This window comes from Dermacentor albipictus, chromosome 5, assembly GCF_038994185.2.
Source record: "Dermacentor albipictus isolate Rhodes 1998 colony chromosome 5, USDA_Dalb.pri_finalv2, whole genome shotgun sequence".
NCBI lineage: Eukaryota > Metazoa > Arthropoda > Arachnida > Ixodida > Ixodidae > Dermacentor > Dermacentor albipictus.
The window spans coordinates 171,170,905-171,190,155 of record NC_091825.1 but is presented as its reverse complement, the minus strand read 5'-3'; the positions used below and the strand labels follow the sequence as shown (position 1 = coordinate 171,190,155).

Genomic DNA, 19,251 nt, shown 5'->3' with positions numbered 1-19,251 from the left:
ATCGCTTTGACAAGCTGTTTCTGCAAGATTTTTGAAAAGATGATAAACCGGTGCCTAATCTATATCCTTAATTGAGAGCAATAGACTACTAGATCCTTACCAGTGTGGTTACAGAGAACGCAGGTCGACGGCAGACCACCTTGTCCGCATTGAGCCAAATATAAGGGATGCCTTCATGCACAAACGGTTTTTTCTCTCCGTATTTCTTAATTTGGAGAATGCATACGACACCACATGGCGCTTCGGTATTATTCGAGACCTTTCCGCTGTGGGTATCCGCGGGAGTATGTTAAGTATCATTGAAAGTTACCTTTCTAACCGCACATTTCGTGTTAGGGTGGGCCATGCCTTGTCAAGGTCTTTCACCCAGGAAACTGGTGTTCCACAAGGTGGTGTGCTAAGCTGCACACTCTTTATTGTGAAAATGAATTTATTGGGCATGGCTATCCCACGAACGATCTCATACTCTGTATATGTAGATGACGTTCAGCTTGGTTTTAAATGTCCAACATGCCTTAAATAAAGTGGCAATATGGGCTGACGAAAATTCTTTCAGGTTGAGCCCACAGAAACGTACCTGCGTTCTTTTCACGGATAAGAGAGGAATAGTACCACGTCCTGCTATTGAGCTCTCTGGTAGCCGATTACCTGTAAGCGCCGAGCACAAGTTTCTCGGCATCATACTGGATTCGAAACTGACATTCATCCCGCATATTAAATGCTTGAAGGCTAAATGCCTCAAAATAATGAACTTATTGAAGCTTCTAACAAGTACAACATGGGGCAGTGACAGGAAATGTCTTTTGAACTTGTATAGGTGTCTTATCGGCTCACGTCTTGACTATGGCGCTATAATATATCAGTCCGCTACACCAAGTGCTTTAAAGATGTTGGATTCTGTCCACCATTTAGGAATCCGCCTCGCGACTGGAGGCTTCAGGACAAGCCCAGTACAAAGCCTTTATGCAGAAGCAAATGTATGGTCGCTCCATTTTCCGAGATCATATGGCACTTTTACATATTTCCTCAAAGTAAATTCTAACCACGAACACCCCCTCTTATTCACGCATAAACGATATGACCGATGCCATGCTCTTCAATAACCGACCTGCAGCGAGAAGACCGTTCTCTTTGCGCACAAGAAATCTCAGTGAGGAGATGGGTGTTCCGGTGCTTGAACATTGTCTTATGGCTCGCGAAACTGTTAGCGCCATGGCAGTGGTAGCTGATAGAGTGTGACACATCCTTTGTAGAGGTCACTAAACATGCGCCAGAGACACATATCAAAATGCATTTCTTGGAGCTCCAGTACAAGTACTCGTGTACAGAGTTCTACACAGACGCTTCTAAGTCGCATGCCGGGGTGTCCTACGCAGCCATTGGTCCATCCTTCTCGGAATCCGGTGTGCTGCACCCTGAAACAAGTATATTTACGGCTGAGGTCCATGCACTGTTGTCGGCTGTGAAACATATCAGAAAATCAAATCTTCCAAAATCAGTTATATTTACAGACTCCTTAAGCGTCGTAAAACCCTTGAAGTCACTCTGTAAACACTAAAACCATGTACTTACTGAGCTCTATTCCATTCTCTGTAGAACGTATGTCTAACCAGCATGTCATTATATGCTGGGTACCTCGCCATAGAGGCATCGAGGGGAATGTACTAGCTGACAAAATGGCTACGTCAATCACCTCGCAAGCTATTATTCCTACGGCTGCTGTCCCTGTCACAGATCTGAAGCCTCTCTTACGGAAGAATCTGCGAAGCCACTGGCAACGCTTGTGGGACATGGAAGCTACGAATAAGCTTCACTTGATTAAGCCAAAGTTAGATTTCTGGCCCCCGAAAGCGAAAACACGACGAACTGATGCCCTGTTCTGTCGACTCAGGATAGGACACACCTATGACACCCACAATTTTTTACTGACTGAAAATGAACCTCCAACGTGTGGTAGATGTGGTGAGAGGCTGACCGTTCTCCACGTCCTCGGGGAGTGTCGGGAAGCCGAAGCTGAGACAGAGAGACATTTTCCCCTTGTATATCGTCAGCACACCCCTCTCCATCCAGCAATGTTTCTTGGTGAAGAACCGTTCTTTGACACCAAATTAGTTCTAAATTTCTTGAACGATCTCAACTTGCAAGTTTTTAGCCCCAGATATTCATAGCACATCCTCTTTCTAGAGGATGACGCTGTGATGGTAGTTTAGCTTAGCACATGCCTACAGGCCCTTGCACTCCAAGGATTTTGTTAGGCAGTAGTGTTCATTGGAAAAAGTATATCTGTGAGACATATCACTAAATCATCATTACTTCACAATGTGTATTTCATGTCCATTGTACAGCCCATTAACCATCGGCATAATTTTATCTTGTATAGGTTTTATGCGTTTTAGACCGACTGTTCTTAGGCCCCTTTACAGCCACCGTAACATCTGCCCTTCGTTATTCATACCTCCATTGCGGACGCATTACCACCGGCCTGGCGCTCTTTGGCCACATTTGGCCCTTGCGCCAAAAAACACCACATTCATCATCAAAACTGTTAATGGTACTGATCAGGCAGGGGGACAATCATTTTGGAACCTCTGCCCAGGTGTGCCATCAAGATCGTACTTGCTATCAAATTCCAACCGGTTGCACTGTAATAAATAAATTTAAAAACTTTTTCATGTCCTTGTACGTTGTTGAAATTATCAATACTGTCTACTTGTGAAAATGTTGCTCATGGCGGCCACAACCGGTGCATGAGCTACCACATCTGTAAAATTCCCGGACCAGAGGCGACCCTGTTGCTAGGCGTTCCTGGCCCCAGGCAGTTGGAATATCTCACACGCCGGCCGAACAAAAGTATCCTGCATGTACGTAAACGTACCTACAAAACCACGTACACATAATTTCACGCAGACAAAACCTGAAACTGAGGTAATTACGCGCGTGTTTGAGCACACCGTGTGCACGAGTCGTGTTTCAGCAACACGAACTGTCAACGTGCGGGTGCTGTGCGCCATAGATAATGGTCCTTTTCTCTACTTTTCTTGCCCAATTCCGACGCGACATTATTAGGGCCAGTTAGCGACGGACGAAGCAAAATCGCGCCTCGAAAACTGCTCCGCAGGGCTCGAACGAACATTTCAGCGGCTTTCCTGCGGTAGCACGTTAGCCGTCGTCTGCCACTGGCAAGGCAGCAGCAGACAGCCACTGCCACTAAAGTATGGAATGGTTCGCACAAAGGCTTCCCTTTGAAATGGGATGTGCGGCCGGAAGAAAAAGAAAACCAGAAAGAAGAAATACTGTGAACGTTAAACAGGTCAGTAGAACGGCCTTGTGATATAACGAGTCAAAATGTTGCTGCATGAGAATTATCTGTTCCGGCAGAGGCAGGTCGTTCAACTCGTGCTTGTTTAAGGTAATTACCAAAGACGAGTTCGGCTACCAGTACGTCCTCATTGATTGAATTGCCAGAGCGAATCATTCTCAACTGCGTGCGGATCAGAAAGAAACCGGCTGCGCTCGCTCAGCGTCTCCCGAGCAAGTGTGTCTAGGTGTGAGAAGGGAAGCATATTTGCATGATTCATTTAGGAACGTGTCACTCGCTCGGCGGTGAAGATGATCACGCGTCCCCAAGAGGCCCCGCTTTTATCGCGGCCAGTGGAAGGAAGCGCGCCGCTTCCTAATTCCATTAGCGAAAACACTTTAATTCTGCTGGCGGGAGAGCACGCACGGGGCTCAAGTTATTTACCGCTGCCTCATGCATGCGCGGCCGAGAAAGCCCTCGTCTTGGCCTCCCGCGCTGCTCTGCATACTCGGCGTTCATCCGGTAGCCGCGTTGCTCCAAGATTTCAGGGAGAGCTTTGCACAGCGACACTTTTCGAGCGCCGCAGCGAGAAGCGTGCGTGCGGCGAGCGCATTAAGAGCGCCCATTGGACTCGGCGAGACCTTCCGGCCACGTGACAGCGATTTGTCGAATGGCGGTGCACCCTCTCCTCCCACAAGTTTTCCCTGACGGAATAAAAAAAAAAAAGGCGCAGCATTCCTCGTTTGTTCATTCGCTCCCGTTTTTCTTCTGGCGCCGTCCGGCCTTTTAATTGCGCAAACACGAGCGGCTCCGAGTCGTCCCCGGGCGTAAACGGCATGAGCAATCTGAATAACTCTCGCGGGCAGCGAAGCGCCGTCCAAGTCCTCCTCGGGCGAAATAAAGTGTCCGCTCGGACGCACCACCAGGCGGAACGCGCTGACGGCCAGAACGTAAAGAAAGCCAGGGGGTCGGCTAATCCTGTCTCCCCGGGAGTTTGAATCCCAAGTAAAGGGTTCTTACTCACGTGGAAGGGAGAGTACGAAACCTAAAACGTGTCATTTGCATAATAGGACATTAATTCCGAGGGGCGTCAGGAGGGGAGCGCTTGGCGCATCTGTCCCACAGTGAGTGTGCACAACTGCCCCTTCCACGGCGGTGTGCTGGAAACGCGCGCAAACTGCGTTGCATCACCGGTGTTGTTGGCTGTTGTATGCGGCGAGCAGGCAGAGTCTAAAGCTGACACGCAGTTTCAAGTTGTTGCTCTGCCGTGCAGATGTCGATAGAACTATTTGGTAAATTTCACTCGCCTAGACTTTAGTGACAATAAAAGCGCGCTACAAAAAGTCGCACGAATCTATATATTTCCTAATGCTAGCGCTGCACGTATAAAGCTATGTTCACACTACGGTCGTAACGCGCGTAACAGCTCTTTCGGGGAATCGAACGTAACGGCTGTAAAAAAAGTTACGGCAGTTAAGCCGGCACCTTTGTTCACATTTACTGCTGCGTAAATTTATGGCTTTTACAACAGGCCAATCAAATTTGGAGCTGTAGAATCGACGTCACCAGAAGCCCAATATGGCTCCTATCAACATGCGACCGCTGGCCGAGATCGAAGGAATTCACGCTCAAAAAAACTTAGTCATGTATTCAATCGCATAAAGACGATGAAGGCGACGCAGAAGGGTTTCGAAGCGGCAAGTATTTCTCGACAGGGCCGTGGACGGCGATTTTCACAACCTTTTCGCCAAGCTCCAAGTTGGTGACGCTGCGATGTTTCATAACTTCATGCGCATGTCGCCCCAGCAGTGCCGCCTCCTTGAAGACCTAGTGAGACCACCCATCGAAGTTTGGAGCACGCATCTGCGGCCGCTGATTTCCTCGGCGGATAAACCAGATGAACTGAAAACAGTCTCGCAAGGCGCACTGCACAAATTTTCACGAACACAGCCAACCTAATCGTGCGCACGGAATGGCGGAATGGCACTTCCCGCGCCCGGAGCTGTCTGCAGACGGGAGGACGGAAGTGTCGTCACCGGTTGTTGAAAACTGAAAGCTTATTGGTCATTGGCTGTGTCGCAACGGTCGTAATATTACAGTCGTAAATGTTGCCGACCCTTTAACACTTCCAACCACGATTTTTGCGTGAATTGCGCACGTTGGTACCGTTACGTTCGCAGTCTAAACTAGACGCATACGTTTGTTGCGCTTCCGCTTACGCATGTTACGAAAAATCGGCGCCTTACGAACGTAGTCTGAACATAGCATAAGTGTAGGCGACGAGGGAAAGGTGCTCCTTTTCGCGTACACATAAGCTGAGCAGCATCGTTCTTCCGTCAATGTCTTAAGTCTAACGCTCGGCGGATATTTCGTGCACTGAAAGGAATTAACAGGCTCAACTGTGCAAGCACACTGCGCAAAGGGAAAGATAAAAAAAAACAGAAATCAGATATTTTTCTCTTTTATAACGAGCCTTACAGGCGGGATTCAAGCATGTTTGTCCTTCCAGCCACCGTCAGATTCGTCGTACCTCAAGTAGTGCACTAGTCCCTCCTGCAGATTCGTCGGCTTACCGGAATAGTGACTGACGAACAGCGAGCCCGAGGCGATATCGTTAAGTCTGCTCCTGCTTCCGCCGAAAGTGCCGCCCTCACATCTCAATGAAGTTTCTGATGCTGTAAACTTCCTTCCTGGCTTCTTTCTTTTTCCATCTCAAAGCGATAAACGCAGACGCCACCGTAATAAGCCCGGTAAGTCAGCGCTAAAACAAACGCCTCGCCTCACGCTGTCGCTATCGGACGGGTTGAATTCAGCTTAAAGCTTGCCACAGAGACGAATCTGCCGACCGGCCGAGTGGGCCTCTGAAAGGAGCTTGCTTTGTTGATTGTTCTCACTTTAGTGCTTACACCACCCTGGCTCTTGTCCTTTGCTGGCGTTTCAATTAAGCGCTACAGCCAGCGGCTGTTTGTCTTGCCGCGCAATGAAATGCTCGTTAACACGTCATATTCATTCCACGTATGAAGTCAGCCTGCCGTGATGAGTCGAGCGCAAACTAATCGAATCCCGCCTCGCAGTGAGAGGCTGCCCGCGCGCGATGCTGCATGCGCAGCGCGGCGGCAGCGTCGAAAACGAAGACAGCGGTGCCCCTCGCGACGGTTGCCCCCCCGACCTCCCCGCTTCTCAAAAAGCAAGCAGCCGCTTTGGACGAAAGTAAACGAAGAACGCGCGAAAAGTGCAAAAGCGGCGCTTCGCTTGCGGCGCACGTGGGCAGATCCCTCGCCATTGTGGACTTGTGCGGAGAGACGAAAAGAAGCGAAACTTTTTAATTACAGATTCGGTGGCTGCAGCGCGCCTCGTTCTTCGATAACGTGACGCGCGGCTCGTGAACGATGCGCTGCGCTCCGCTATAAGGATCGTGGTGTCGCATTTTTCTCGCTTCACAACTGGATCCGCGGTCGGCGACAAAGCTCCCACTGGACGCCTCGGTATGCAATAGTGTCCCTTCATTAGGTGAGGCCTCCGCAAGAGCAGCCGGTCGAGCGAGGCCGCCGCTACGAAGCGTGCAGGGGGCCCTTGCTGTGGCCATACTTCGCCTCTCGCCGAGACGGCAAAATGAAATCACGTTGATCCCAAGGAGGCCGACAAACGGCCGGCCAGTCTATTGCGCGAGCAGCCTGGCCAAGAAATAACCGGGCGGCCAAGTAGCTTTCAGAAGCGGTGCATGTTTCGATGGCGCTCGGCAAAGGGGCACCTCGCCGCACTGCAGATGCGATTGAACGCGAATGGAAAGGAGCACGTGTTTGACTCGCTGTGTGCGCGCCGTTATGCGCGCGAGCTGCGCCCAGCATGGCGGAGCGAGCTTTGTCGCCCGCTAAGCTAATGAGCGGCGGAAAAGGGGCGTGAAGTTGGAAACCAAGTACCACATTTTTCTCTTGGCGTTTGGATGCTCTGAGCGCACGCCGCTGACCAACTCAGTTGCACGTGCGAGTTTTGATGCGAGGCTGTCCAAGGAACGCTGATTTCGATGCGAGCGTTGTGCGCGGTTATTCCAGACAGAGAGAGACAGAGAACCCTTTGATGAAAGGCGGAGATTTTAGCCGGCGTATAGACATCGCTTGCATGCTACTCTGCGTGGGGAAAGGAATCGGGGAGAGAAAGACAGAAGGAGAGAGGTGCAGCTGAATAGCGGGGAACGGCGCAATAGCTCCCTTCTTTGCGTAACTGTGCGCTGATTATCTCGTAAGGGGTAGGCAGAACATTCGGCCCAGCTTTTCGCGGATATCGATACTATACAGCGCGCGAGTTCTCTTTATTGTGTTATAGCTTAAATGCGCGTCGCGACGGAATGCAACCACCTTTTTATCAAATGAAAATAAATTGTTTCGATGTATGCTGTATTTAAAACAAACGAGTTTCGTTGTCGTGTCATGTTCTGCAAACTCTACTAATAACTCTCCCCTGCTATTCCTAGAGCCTATGCCATATTCCCCCGCTGACTTGTCTCCAGCCTGCTTTTTGCCTACCCTGGCATTGAAGTCGTCCATCAGTATAGTGCATTTTGTTTTCACTTTACCCATCGCCGATTCCACGTCTTTATAGAAGCTTTCGACTTCCTGGTCATCATCATGACTGGATGTAGGGGCGTAGACCTGTACGACCTCCAATTTGTACCTCTTATTAAGTTTCACAACAAGACCTGTCACCCTCTCGTTAATGCTATAGAATTCCTCTATGTTACCAGCTATATTCTTATTAATAAGGAATCCGACTCCTAGTTCTCGTCTCTCCGCTAAGCCCCGATAGGACAGGACGTGCTCGCTTTTCAGCACTGTATATTCTTCTTTCGTCCTCCTAACTTCACTGAGTCCTATTATATCCCGTTTACTGCCGTCTTATTCCTCCAATAGCACTTCTAGACTCGCCTCACTACATAACATTCTAGCGTTAAACGTAGCCAGATTCAGATTCCGAATGGCGAGACTAGAAATGAAATAGACCTTATACTCTGCGCTAACCCTGGCATCATACAAAATGTGGACATGCTCGGCAAGGTGCGCTGCAGGGACCATAGAATGGTAAGAACTCGAATTAGCCTAGACTTGAGGAGGGAATGGAAGTAACGGGTACATAAGAAGCCGATCAATCAAAGAAGCCGAACTGGCAGCACTTTCGAAGTTAATCAACAAGCGTAAGACAGCTGACATAAGGAAGTATAATATGTATAGAATTGAACATGCCCTCAGGAACGGAGAAAGCCTAAAAGCAGTGAAGAAGGAACTAGGACTAAGCAAGAATCAGATGTATGTGTTACGAAACAAAGCTGGCAATATTATTACTGATATGGATGAGATCGTTCACGTGGCTAAAGAGTTCTATGAAGATTTATACAGTACGAGTGGCACCCACCACGATAATGGTAGAGAGAATAGTCTAGACGAATTTGAAATCCCACAAGCAACGCCGATGGAAGTAAAGAAAGCCTAGGGAGCTATGCAAAGGGGGAAGGCAGCTGGGGAGGATCAGGTAACAGCAGATTTGTTGAAGCATGGTAGGCAGATTGCTCTAGAGAAACTGGCCACCCTGTATACGCAATGCCTCATGACTTCGAGCGTACCGGAATCTTGGAAGAACGCTACCATAATCCTAATCCATAAGAAAATGGACGCCAAAGATTTGAAAAATTATAGACCGATCAGCTTACTGTCCGTTGCCTACAAAGTATTTACTAAGGTAATCGCAAATAGAATCAGGAACACCTTAAACTTGTGTCAACCAAAGGACCAGGCAGGATTCCGTAAAGGATACTCAACAATAGACCATATTCACACTATCAATCAGGTGGTATAGAAATGTGCTGAATATAACCAACCCTTATATATAGCTTTCATTGATTACGAAAAAGCGTTTGATTGAGTCGAAACCTCAGCAGTCATGGAGGCATTACGGAATCAGGGTGTAGATGAGCCATATGTTAAAATACTGGACGATATATATAGCGGCTCCACAGCCACCGTAGTCCTCCATAAAGAAAGCAACAAAATCCCAATAAAGAAAGGCGTCAGACAGGAAGATACGATCTCTTCAATGCTATTCACAGCATGTTTACAGGAGGTATTCAGAGACCTGGAGTGGGAAGCATTGGGGATAAAAGTGGATGGAGAATACCTTAGCAACTTGATATTGCCTTGCTTAGCAACTCATGAGACCAATTGCAATGCATGCTCACTGGCCTGGAGAGGCAAAGCAGAAGGGAGGGTCTGAAAAATAATCTTCAGAAAACTAAAGTAATGTTTAACAGTCTCGGAAGAGAACAGCAGTTTACGATAGGTAGCGAGGCACTGGAAGTGGTAAGGGAATACATCAACTTAGGGCAGGTAGTGACGGCAGATCCGGATCATGAGACTGAAATAACCAGAAGAATAAGAATGGGCTGGGGTGCGTTTGCCAGGCGTTCTCAAATCATGAACTGCAGGCTGCCGCTATCCCCCAAGAGAATAGTGTATAACAGCTGTGTGTTACCAGTACTCACGTAAGGGGCAGAAACCTAGAGGCTTACGAAAAGGGTTCTACTGAAATTGAGGACGACGCAACGCGCTATGGAAATAAGAATAATGGGTGTAACGTTAAGGGATAAGAAAAGAGCAGATTGGGTGAGGGAACAAACGCGGGTAAATGATATCTTAGTTGAAATCAACAAAAAGAAATGGACATGGGCCGGAGATGTAATGAGGAGGGAAGATAACCGATGGTCATTAAGGGTTACGGACTGGATTCCAAGGGAAGGTAAGCGTAGCACGGGGCGGCAGAAAGTTAGGTGGGCGGATTACATTAAGACGTTTGCAGGGAGAACATGGCCACAATTAGTACATGGCCGGGGTAGTTGGAGAAGTATGGGAGAGGCCTTTGCCCTGCAGTAGGCGTAACCAGGCTGATGATGATGATGATGACTCACTCTTACCGACGTACCGGGGCTGAAGTCCTTTCTTTGAAGCTTGGCATACAACGCTGGCAGAGGAGCAAATTTCGATACCTGGAGGAAAGCCGTACATATCGAAGTATATCGAATTGGCATAGTATGACAGGATCGTATGACGAACATAAATGATAGGTAATGACATGAATGTCATTACATGTGTGTCATGTAAGTCATGAAAGAGCCGCCTACGTCTTAGTATGTACAAAAATTGGCATATTTTGACAAGGGTGTATGACGAACTTAAATGATAGGTCATGACATGAATGTCATAACATGCGTGCCATGTAGGTCATGGAACAGTCGCCTACGTATTGGTGCCCTCATGGTCGTTTCGCTAACTTGGTAGGCTCTCCGCACACTGCTTCGCATAACATCGATTCCCACAAGGCTTGGAATCTGCTGGCTTTTTGCATCTCCGTTGTTTAGCCTTTCTTCAAAGCTAATTTTGCTCTGCGCTTTCTTGACTTTAAGAGAGGCCCAGCCCATATCACCCTGCACTGCTCCATTTATGGTTGTATCGCGGGCCCCCAAGGCCAACCGGCCTGCCGATTTTGTTGAGCTTCGAACCCCGACAGGAAAGCATTTGCGGACATCAGCGCTTCCGCCATTACTCGTTTCCAAATTCCTCGCACCACCTCATACGAGTATCTATTGTAGCCACAAAGTGTTTTATGTTTCAATATTGCTGAATTCCGCTTCCCCTTCATTGTTAGATTATCTGGCTGGATGCCTGAGTATGTCTTCGTGTATGTCTACCCTCAGGTATTTATATTGATTGGCTATATATTAGCTTTCATTGCGGCGCGAAGTGCGTAGGCTAAAATTTATTTATTTAATGAAACATAATCGCTTCACTTTCGACACTCAAGGGTACTTACAAAAGAGAACGTCATGAATATCACGGTCCGTTAGGTCTAGCCACGAGGACCAATATATGCCCATACCTGCAAAGGTTGACACATTTAAGTACTTCTTTCCTGAAACGATTGACGATTCGAATGCGCTACCGCATAGCATAACGAAAATTGATTCTCTAGAACAGTTTGAAAAATCTGCACTGGCCTATTATTCTTCTATGTAACACACATTATTAGCTTCTTTGTGCAATGATAGGCAGCATGTGCAACATGACATGATTGAAATGATCCTACGGGATATTGACGAAGTTCCTGTTTGTGATGTTCAAACTATGATTTTGTATGGTACAGTTGTTGCTTTCGGTGTTGCGTGCCTGTCATAAAATGCTTATATTCTTGTGTGAAATTGGCATAACTAAGCTGTTTTATTTTCTGAATTGCTTTGTGTAGCACTCGTGTTTGTGGCGATTTTTGAAGCTTATTTTATTATTACTCCGCCCTGTATCGGCATTTGGGCTGACGGTATCAATGAATAAAAATAAACAAATATGGCGATGGCATGCTGTTGCCATGTCGTTTCTTCATTAGAGATCGTAACAGGCCAGCCGTGTGCGTGTGGTGTGGTCAAGATGACGACGCAGGTTGGCAAAAAGGAGCAGAAAAGAAGTGGCACGTGACTGAAGGCAAGAAGAACGAAGAAGTGACACCGCAACCATGGGTGGACAACCACGATAATAATCACAGACTCCTTATCGTTGTGCACCTCACCTGTTGCTCCCGGCGAGTCGCATATATTAAAGACTTTGCACTCACTGGCTCCAGGTAATTTGTGGAGGTTACGATTAATATGGGTACCTGAGCACAAAGGTATATCTATGAATGAAGCGGCAGCTTTGCCAAGGCTTCTATTAGAGGCCCTGTGTTTACCCTTATTGCAACGACAGGTTTCTTTGCGTACGTCTGGTTTAGAAGATACATCCTTTTGACATCAAAATAAAATCTAACACCATCCTCAGAGCAGTACCACTTACAATTCCCTTGGAGCAGGAAATTTTGCGATAGCAGACAGGCGGAAGTGACATTAACGAGACTGCGATGTCGAGACCCACCCCTAAATTTATACATGTACCGATTTGTTGCGGCGATTTCCCCTGTGTGTGATTTCGCAACGCATATTAAACACGATTGAACATTACTTACTGGACGGTCGGCGTTTCTCCTTCCTGAGAAAAAGGACATTATAAGTTGCAATGCCACAGGTTGGCCTGCCATTGAACAATTCGGCACTGGAGGGTCTACCTGCATGCACTCACACAGGAATGCATGTATCGCCGTCGAAAAAATCATTATTGAATAAAACCGATATCATGGTTGACCTTACTATTCAATTCATTCTTCCCTTATTGCCTCATTTATAGCTATATATACTTTTTTATACATATTGAATGACTGTCTATTGAATCATCTTGGGCTTTGCTTGCTTTAACTTATTATTCAATAATATTTATTTCTAAATTTATTAATTTAACATGTATATAATATCTGCCCGACTCTTGGCCAATCTCTGTGAGTGGATATGTGCCAAAAACATTAAGTTCATAATCATCCTCGATGATTACTGCTATATATACACAAGTTCATTAAAGCGTCCGGAAGGTTACGCTGTTACGGTACCGACCGTGTGACACTTTATTTTATTTTTATTTCTCCCTAAGTTTATGTGCAGGCCTTCTTAAAATTTATGTTATCATTTAGTTGCCTAATGCTTCGATTTGAATTATGGCCTTTAGCCCTTTTAGTATCTTTTTGGGTGTACTTTTCAATCAACACAGTGTGGCTAATCAGCCCCGTCGGTACGAGCCATGTTTTGAGGCAACAAAAACAACAACCAGAACAATGCCGGTGGTATTTATTAAGTAGTTATCTTTTGTAGAAAAGAAATAATTTTTGCCAGGGACTTTAACTCGCATCATACTTCATGGGCTTTTAAGACCGATTCAAGTGGCAACATTTGGGTGAATAGGCAGTTAACAATAATTTATCATGCAATAGCGCCAGAACACCCACATTTGTTTGTAGTCAATTACTTTCTGGGAAAGACCTTACTTTTGCTAGCTCTAATTTGTGTACCTCCGCATGGTCTCTTACAAACTCGGGCGCAAGCAGTGACCATCTTCCTATATTGTTTTGGGCTTGTATACCCGTCGACTCAATTTACTATGCATTCAAACACTTAGGTGAATTTCAGCCCATTCAAAAAGGCCTTACGCACGGCCTCATTCACTCAGCGATGGGATAAAGAAGAAGAAAGGCCATAAATTTATTTTCTGTTTTAAACTATTCTGTAAAGTGGTCTCAGTTCACTGTGCACTCCACTACAAGTGGGTTTGATAACCCTTGGTGGAAGACAGAGTGCTCACGCGATTACAGCATCAGAAGAGCAGCTTTGCAAGAACTACTTCATAACCAGTTTTCTAGCGATTGTAGAAACTATATGTTCGCGGCAGCTTAAAAGAGTTGCAAATGTGGGCGAAAGCTTTAATTGTAAACAATTCAACATTTATTTTTGGCCACGAACAGAAAAACACTTTTTTGATATTTGAGAAATAAAAATGTCATTGCGGCGCAAATAATCTTCGACTCTATGGTTCTAAGGCCCTGAGGATTGGCCAAATTACTGGTAGGTATTGTCAAAGGTCTAGAAAGTCACTTCAAGTCAATTTTTCTCTATCAAACGACGCCGCCCACTCTTGGTCAATACATTGAAGAAGTTATAGTTTCAAAGCTCACAAATGTATTAAGCGAGATGTACAATTCAGCGCCAGGTCCGATAGCCTTACTGTGTCAATAATAAACACTTTATTTGAGATATCGCTTTACGCATTGCTTACCATGGTAAACCATTCTATTAGAAATTCGTAGATTCCTCCGGCATGGAGACTTCCAAATGTAAACCCATTGTTTAAAAAAGCCAGCAGGTGTGGGAATTGATGTTATGCGAAGCAGTATGCGGGGAGCCTACCATGTTAAGAAACCGACCATGAAAGCACGAAGACGTAGGCGGCTATTTCATCACCTACACGACGCGCATGTCTTGACATTCATGTCGTGACTCATCATTTATGTTCTTCATACTCTCTTGTCATATTACGCCAATTTTGGAACATCCCAAGTTAACGAAACGCCACGAGAGCACCAACACGTACGCGCCTAGACAGATGCTGTCAAAGTGGCAAATGCTCGCCAAGAAATGCTACGCATTTAAAAGCAATTGAGGCAGCGGCAGCAGCCGTAACTCTGAAGCCCCTTGCCGTGTCTGCGCAGGTAAACCGAGATAGAAGAAAGTGCGACTGGTGCGCCTGTCAGTACTTGCGGCGCTATCCGCCACATGCCCCAGAGAGCCAGGATCAACTGATCTGGCGTGTCACCGACCCTGCGCAGTGAGGACGTCGTCCTACCATAGAGAAAGGGATAGATCCCTTTCTCTATGGTCCTAATCTGGCGCTGCCTTCGCCACAATATAAAGACCGACTTCCACGACGCGTCGACCATTTGGGCACCTTCAGCAGCGTCCGCAATACGGACTGTCTGTAACCGTGAGGCACCTTGCCGTGTCCGCGCAGGTCTGTTCCGTTTTGCTTGGCACTGTGGTCTAGCACATATTCGTCCCTGCTCTGCTGCTCATTGTAGTTGCTGAGAATGAGCCTGAATCAGAATGATTGCTGTTTTGACGGTGGTAGGCCAGCTGTGGTTGATGATAGCGCACCATGTCGAGAGTGTACAGGTGCGGCCACTGCTAGAGGTAAAACCACAGAACACCTATACATACTTAGAGAAGGGAAACTGTACCTTCCACAGTGCTACGGAAATAAGCGTAGCGGTGGCGTCGTGAACTAAAGTATGTGACCACAGGTGGCGCTGTACAACAGGAAACGGAAACGGGGTTTCGCACAGTTTACCGGGTGTTCTGTGGCTTTACTGGGTTTCTGACTGCTGCGCCTCGATCGTGCTCCCACCAGTTCGGTTGCTGTGTGGCAAACGTAGCGCCTACATAAATGTAGGCGCTACGTTTGCCACACAGCAACCAAACTGGCGGGAGCACGATAGAGGCGCAGCAGAATACATGTAGCGCTGAGTCATGTCGAGTTAAGGCACACTCTGAACTGCCTTTAAAGGGCCTCCCGAGCGGTTTTTCGTTTATTACGCCGCCGTTACCCCGAGTTGTGCCGCCGCGCTCCAGCTGTTGCATTTCGTGTAGGGCTACTGACAGAATGCGGTTTCCAGGTGGCACTATGACCTCGACTGGAATAAACGCACGCGACACCAAAGATTGAGGAAGCCTGAAAATATTTTATTTGCATTTTACAAGTACAACAAAAAGCACACGTCTACGCATCCACACAAACGCGGTTACATAGTCAAGAACATAGTCAAGAAATGGCTCATTAATAAGGGTAGCACAAACGCACAAGAAAGAAGACCTAAGCTACAAAACGTACGGTCGGCTGCTAAGTATAATAATTTGCCTGTCACCGCGTGTCACTTTTATACAGCACTACCAGGCCGGGTAGTTTGGCGGAAAGAACGCAACAGCTTACGGCCGTCAGCTGCCTCTTCCTTACGGGTGTCATAATTATCCTAATCTCCGCATCAACGTCGTGCAAGTCCGCATACAGGTATCTGTATCTGAACCATATGAGCCAGCTTACACGTGTAGTGAAATTATGATAACCACTGCGTCTTATCAAACGTATTGATTTTGCAAATGCGTATTACAGCTGACGGAATGACATACTGTAAGTGAAGCACAAGAGAACACGGACAAAAGGAGGATACAACACTTGAAGAAGAAATGAAGAATTAGTAGGCGTACAGCAAACAAGCGGTGACGGAGAACACACAATGATGCATCGGGTGTTCTGTGACTTCGGTTTGCGTACTTACGGTGTTATGGAGATCAACGGCATAAAAACGTACCTTCAAGCGTACTCCCTCAACTTCCGCCGCATTAATTATGATAATCAACACCTAAACAAAATGAGGCACTATTCTTTGCCTAGAGTAGACCTCTTTACAGCAAGTCTATGTAATGACTCGCAGACGAAACCAGCATGCTTTCGTAAATGTTTTACCGCCGTAGTATTCGAACATAGAGTTACTATACTGACTCTAGAGGACAAGCTACCCATAGGGCCCATGCATTAAAATCGGGAACCGCAAGAGCGCCGCCATGTTGCTACGCGCCGAGGTTGCCAGCTCCTGAGACGCTTGCTAGACTTGGTGACACTAGTCAGTTTTAATCCGGCAACAGTAGCAGCGTAGCAGCATGGCGTCTCGCTTGTAGTGTTGTGATGAGTGCGTGCAGCCGTGTGTTTGGCTTTATAAGTCGGTTCTTTATTCTATGTTGCGGCTTAGTGTGGGTGTGGTCCATGTTGGCCGTACAGCTGGCAGTTATGCAACCGAGGGATGATCCTGTTCAAGTTTCTGGTGGTATGCGGTTTTCAGCGGTCACGCCTGTTGCAGGAGTGTGACTCGACCACGTTATGAGCTCGAAGCTGTGGTCAGATTCCTCGTTGGCGTTCCGTAATTCTCTTCGTACGGGCGTGGTATGTTGCAAAAGCCGCTTTCGCGATCTATCGTCGTGACGATAGATCGGGTTTTTTATTATTATAAGTAATCATCCAGCTGTAGGGCACATGTAACCGACAAACGGAAGTCTCAGGAGAGCACCTGAGATGATAGTAGAGCATGCGGCGCAGGAACTCCAGGGCACCCGAGGGACAGTGGGGGGATCAAAGCTCGAAGCAGAACGGTACGCAGGTTGGGGCCGCCGAGGCAGGTGTGTGCCAGGGAGTGTTCGCACGGACAGCTCCCCTGGCACGCGCAGCAGTGCCTCGCAAGGTCGAGATACTTTAAAGGCACCTGCGCCCATGATCTTTCTTTTGCCTCGGCGCAGTGAGCACGATTAACGATAATAATGTGGAGGGCATCCGGTGCAGTCGCGAATGCATCATGACAAATGTAGCTCGCGTCGCCTGGCGTCTGTAGTAATATCAGAGTTGGTTGTATGAACTTTATGCATAATACGCTTTGTTACGGTACCTTAAAGGAATGGGTCTAGAGGACGGTGTTGGTAAATTTTTTCGTACCGCCCTAATCCTATACCCCCACTACAAACACACACATACCCCCTTTTTTATGTATACATACCATTCCTTGCCACGATGGATCATAGCCTCCTTTATTTTTGCAAAATAGAGAAGGCCATGGACCGATTGACCAGTTCAAGTTGTCAAGTTGTCAGTAGCTGTCGTAGGAATCACTGTAATAAACACAATTCCACGATCGGATTGTTTACTTTCATTTTTTGTTGTAACACTGAGGACTGCATATAACTTTATTTTGTATATGTGAGAGAAGTATGTGGATATCACGAGCTTAAGCCAATGTGCGATACACAGACAAAGCAGCTGCTACAACATGAACTGCATTGAGGGCCACACAACACATACGTAATTAAAGGTGCAAAATATAGGGGGAAGCTTCAAAATACGCTCTGTAGCACTGCAAAGTATAACATATATTGTATGTGTACAATAAATGTTCAAAAGTACAATGCATCAATGTCCCATTTGCCTTCAAGTTTATTATGAAGTTCAAGTTTACTGAAGTTTATTATGAGCATATGTACAACAGGAATCTACTAACACACCCGCAGTCAAGGTGGCTGTTCGAGGTGTGCTGGCTGCCTCAGTGTAAGAAAAAGAAATTGGGTAAATGTCGACACCAGTGCCACTGCTTCTTGCCTCTGACCTGCACGTGCCTCTGCGGCATCTTTGTGCACAAGTGTGCTGGTGTGGCGAGGCGTAGGAGTCATCCGAGAGAAAGAGTATTGTTTACATGGAGAAGTGGCTGCTCACATTGCCTGTCACTTTCCCTCAAATGTTTCCTTGGCAACTAGGGTGACACACCCGCAGTCAAGGTGGCTGTTCGAGGTGTGCTGGCTGCCTAAACGAAATAAAAAGAAATTAGATGAATGTCGATACCAGTGCTATTGCTTATTGCCTCTTACCTGCATTTGCCTCCACGGCCTCTTGGCTTGCGGAGTCTGTATGAGGGAGCTGCTGTGGCTAGGCGTAGGCATTGTCTAAGCAAAAAGAAAAGTTCATTTAAATGGGGAATTATGGAAATGAATGCAGTTGTTATGTCTGCTTCTTGCACTCTTCTTGCCTAAAAGTTTTCAAACATAGTGTCCAGAACACACCAGCACTTTGACTGCTTCTGCTTTTTAGCTGCAGGTGTTGCTGCGAGATCCTTAGTATGGCTGCGTGCAGCATTGTAACAATTGGTGGAGGCATTTGAAGTGGTAGCCAAAAATATAAAGAATCATCCTTGTCTGCACGAACGCTTTCAATTTCTAAATGCAGTGGTAACTATCACTATTGGTGCAAGGCCCCCCCACATCTATGCGGCAAGTGCCATTGCTCGAAACTGAATTGTTCCTTTAGTGTTTCGTGCACAAGGCATCTGATATGTCCACATTAGATGTGATGTGTTTGTTTTTATTTATCCCAGTGTGGAGAGAGCATCATTAAATGGCTGAAGTACTATAGCGCCAAACAGACGACACAAGAAGAGACACGGACGAGCGCATATGTCCATGTCTCTTCTTCTTGTGTCGTCTGTTTGGCGCTATAGTACTTCAGTAATATGCACCAACTAGCCCAACAAAAAGTTCTGCTGAAATATTATTAAATGTTTTTTTTTATTTTTGCGTGTCTTGTTTTTTGGTTTATTTCTGAATTTATCATGATGCTAAAGTGACTTATGTAATGGCAATCAGCTTTTGTTTTGCAGAAAAACAATGCATTTCCTGACCCATTGTTTGACATCCCCTCACTCGCATAATTTTGCAGAGTATTCTACCTATATTGACTTGCTTGATCTCCACTAAAGGGTCTTGCATTTTCAAATACGACTCTTTCCTTAAAATCATTCGACACTTCTCATAATTTCTGTACCTTGGGCTTCTGATACTCTGCAGTCACCATTCTTGCTTGTTTCTGACTAGAAATATCTTCTTTAATTTAGAGCTTAAATTTTACTTTGGGAACACATGG

At 46.5% G+C, this 19,251-nt stretch overlaps 1 long non-coding RNA gene across 1 annotated transcript; it reads right to left on the bottom strand.

The window, feature by feature from the left end:
* Nucleotides 1-17,757: 17,757 nt before the first annotated feature.
* On the bottom strand, nucleotides 17,758-18,305 carry LOC139060620 (uncharacterized). Its single transcript, XR_011514973.1, has 2 exons — nucleotides 18,204-18,305; nucleotides 17,758-18,139 (listed from the first exon to the last, which is right to left on the bottom strand). It is a non-coding gene; the product is annotated as an uncharacterized lncRNA (long non-coding RNA).
* Nucleotides 18,306-19,251: the final 946 nt, after the last annotated feature.